This window comes from Capsicum annuum, unplaced genomic scaffold (assembly GCF_002878395.1).
Source record: "Capsicum annuum cultivar UCD-10X-F1 unplaced genomic scaffold, UCD10Xv1.1 ctg53064, whole genome shotgun sequence".
NCBI classification, from domain to species: Eukaryota; Viridiplantae; Streptophyta; class Magnoliopsida; order Solanales; family Solanaceae; genus Capsicum; species Capsicum annuum.
Genome location: NW_025861146.1, coordinates 1 through 3,048, shown reverse-complemented (window position 1 = coordinate 3,048; position 3,048 = coordinate 1). Strand labels below are relative to the sequence as shown.

At 37.7% G+C, this 3,048-nt stretch overlaps 1 pseudogene; it reads left to right on the top strand.

Moving 5' to 3' along the window:
- Nucleotides 1-664: 664 nt before the first annotated feature.
- On the top strand, nt 665-2,888 carry LOC124893003 (annotated as a pseudogene).
- Nucleotides 2,889-3,048: the final 160 nt, after the last annotated feature.

Here is a 3,048-nt window from a genome sequence, read left to right as displayed (position 1 = left end):
CCTAAAGTATGATATCGAAGATAAATTTGATCTCAAAGTATGATTAAGGGTATATTTAGCCAATTTTCCAAAGCATTGGATAAATCTGACCCTATAGTATGACAAAAAGTGTAAATTTGACCTCAAAATATAATAATTCCTCCGTCTCAAATTATGTGTCGCCATTTTCTTTTTGGCCCATCCCAAAAAGAATGTCGTCTTTCCTTATTTGGTAAGTTTTTAAAAACACAATTACAATTTTAACCTTAGTAGTCCCACTTGTTTTTAAATACTATTACTCCTTTTTTATTTATTTTTTCAATTAAAAGTGGTCCCACTTGATTTTAAATACTATTATTTTTTTTAAAAGAGTAATTTTATAACTTTAACACAGTCAATACTTATTTTTTAAATATCGTGTCCGGTCAAATAGCGACAAATAATTTGGAACGGGGGAGTAGAATTTTTTAACGAATTTTCTAAACTAGAGACTTAAATTTGATCATTTTCCTTTTCTTTTTTTACTTAAAAAAAAGAATAAATTGAAAAAAGCTGAAAACATGAGAAATAAAAATTACTAATCTAAAACCGGTTTTGGTCCATTTTTGTTGATGTGGAGTTCCTGCAGGGACCTAAAACCCCAAAGAAAGAACTAAACCTCCATTAGCCAAATCGTAAAATTTAGCGATGGAAAGGGGAGGACGCACTGGCGGAGGATGAAGGAGTCCACTTTCATCGTCCTTCGCATGAAAAGTGACAGCCGTTTACGAAACGCGTCCAAGAAGTTCTCCAGCTCCGAACTGAAACAGAACAAGTAACGCCTCCGAAAAAGAAACTAAAAGAGAAGACATCGAGCAGCATTTGCTTAAGAAACACATGATGAATAGCCAGAAAGAGAAGCAGGAAGGGGAGGGCTCATCGTTGACGACTCTTGCTACTACTTCCGAAAGCGATGATGAAGATGAAGAAGCATATACTTCGTCTTCCGATGCTATTTATGGAGAGAAATTGGAGGAAAAACCTGATTTAATGAAGTCGATGCTTCGACATACGTACAATCAACAGGAGAATAGTACTTCCTCAAAAGTCGAAAAAAATCGAGTACGAGGTTGTTCACAAAAATACTAATGAAAAGAGAAAGAGGATTGATATGTTTTCTAAAGGAGGAGGAAGAAGAAACGGAGTAACTAGGGATTTCAAAGGAGGGGTTAGAGAGTGGGAAAGGTTTGGGGGTAGTGATGGGAGTGTTGATGGTCCAAGGTTTAAGGATTTAGGAGGAATGGATGGAGTACTGGAGGAATTGAAAATGGAGGTAATTGTTCCATTGTATCATCCTCAGTTGACTCAGCATCTTGGAGTTAGGATACTCTTCCACGGTCCGCCTGGCTTTCGCAAAACAAAGCTAGCTCATTCTATTGCTGATGAGACTTGTGTTCCATTTTATAAACTTTCAGCTATTGAGTTGGTCTCTGGAGTTTCAGGTGAAACTGATTCTTTGTTCTATTTGATTGTTCGCGTCATTATTTTGCATGTTTACTAGCATAATTTATCATAGAATTGGTCTAACTGTTTGATATTTGATTTTGTTTCACGTCACTATCATCTATTAGCTTTTTTTCGTGTATCATCGAACCGAGGGTCTATCGGTAACAACCTCTCTACCTCTAGGGTAAGGGTAAGGTCTGTGTGCACCTACCCTACCCCACTTTGTGAGATTACACTGGGCATGTTGTTGTTGTTGTTACTATTTACGCTGGGCATATTTGAAGTGTGTTACCCCTTTGAAAATGAATATGCTCCCAATGTCCACTTTGGAGTATATTCGTGGGGATCCGTAAGCCTGCTATTTTAACAGCAATCATGGTGCATCATTCAGTATTATGACTGTCTTGTTGAGTGTTCTGAGGAGTGGGTGTGCATTTTCTTATTGCTGTCAACCTAAGGGCATTTTAATTGGGTAGTTCTCAATTTCAGGTGCATCAGTAGAGAACATAAGGGAACTGCTCTCGAAGGCATACCGAACGGCACCTTCTATTGTATTTATTGATGAGATTGATGCAATTGCTTCCAAAACAGAAAATTTACAGAAAGAAATGGAGCAGCACATTGTAACACAGCTGTTGACGTGCATGGATGAGTCAAATAGAGTTGTAAAACCTAATGATGCAGAGGAAAGTGCTTTACCTTCTGATAAAAGAAATAGTGAAGCAAAATCAAACGGATCTAATCGTCGACCTGGCTATGTCCTAGTAATTGGGGCCACAAATAGACCTGATGCTATTGACCCAACATTGAGGAGGGCTGGACGATTTGACCGTGAAATTGCCTTGGGTATTCCTGATGAAAATGCAAGGGCGCAAATTTTTTCTGTGCTTACACGTAACCTAAGAGTTGAAGGTGCATTTGATGTCATGAAGATAGATAGCTCAACCCCAGGATTTGTCGGAGCTGACTTGGATGCTCTAACTAATAAGGAAGGTAACCTGGCAATGAAAAGGATAATAGACGTGAGGAAGGTTGAGCTTTTAGGAGAATTGGCAGATGGTGAAGATGCCGAAGAATGGTGGAGAAAGCCATGGTCACCTGAAGAGATGGAAAATCTCAGCATTAATATGGCTGATTTTGAGGTATGATGCAGAGAATTTTGATTTCCCTAAAGGTTGCGATTTGTGACCCTAAATTGTTGTATGTAATTGGCATTTGATGTTTTATATCCTGTCATTGAAACTACAGATAAATCATGGTTTTTCATTTACATGCATGGTCAAAAATCACCTTTTCTGCTCTCTCATAAGTGTAGTGGTTGGTTTTGAGTTTCATAGTTTAATATCTATCATAAATTGCGTTACCCGTGTTTTAAAGTCTCCTAATGTTTATAAGCTTCATATGGTAATGTTCTTGAAGGGTGATTGCACCATCCTTTTAGCCTAAAAAAATTCAAGATCAAGTTTGGTAGTGTAGAGAGGACGGCACACATCATCCTTTAAGAGCATTATCTTATGAAATCAATATGTGTTAAGAGAATTAAACAATACGTTTACGAGTAAGGCGATCAAGGTTATAACCCAG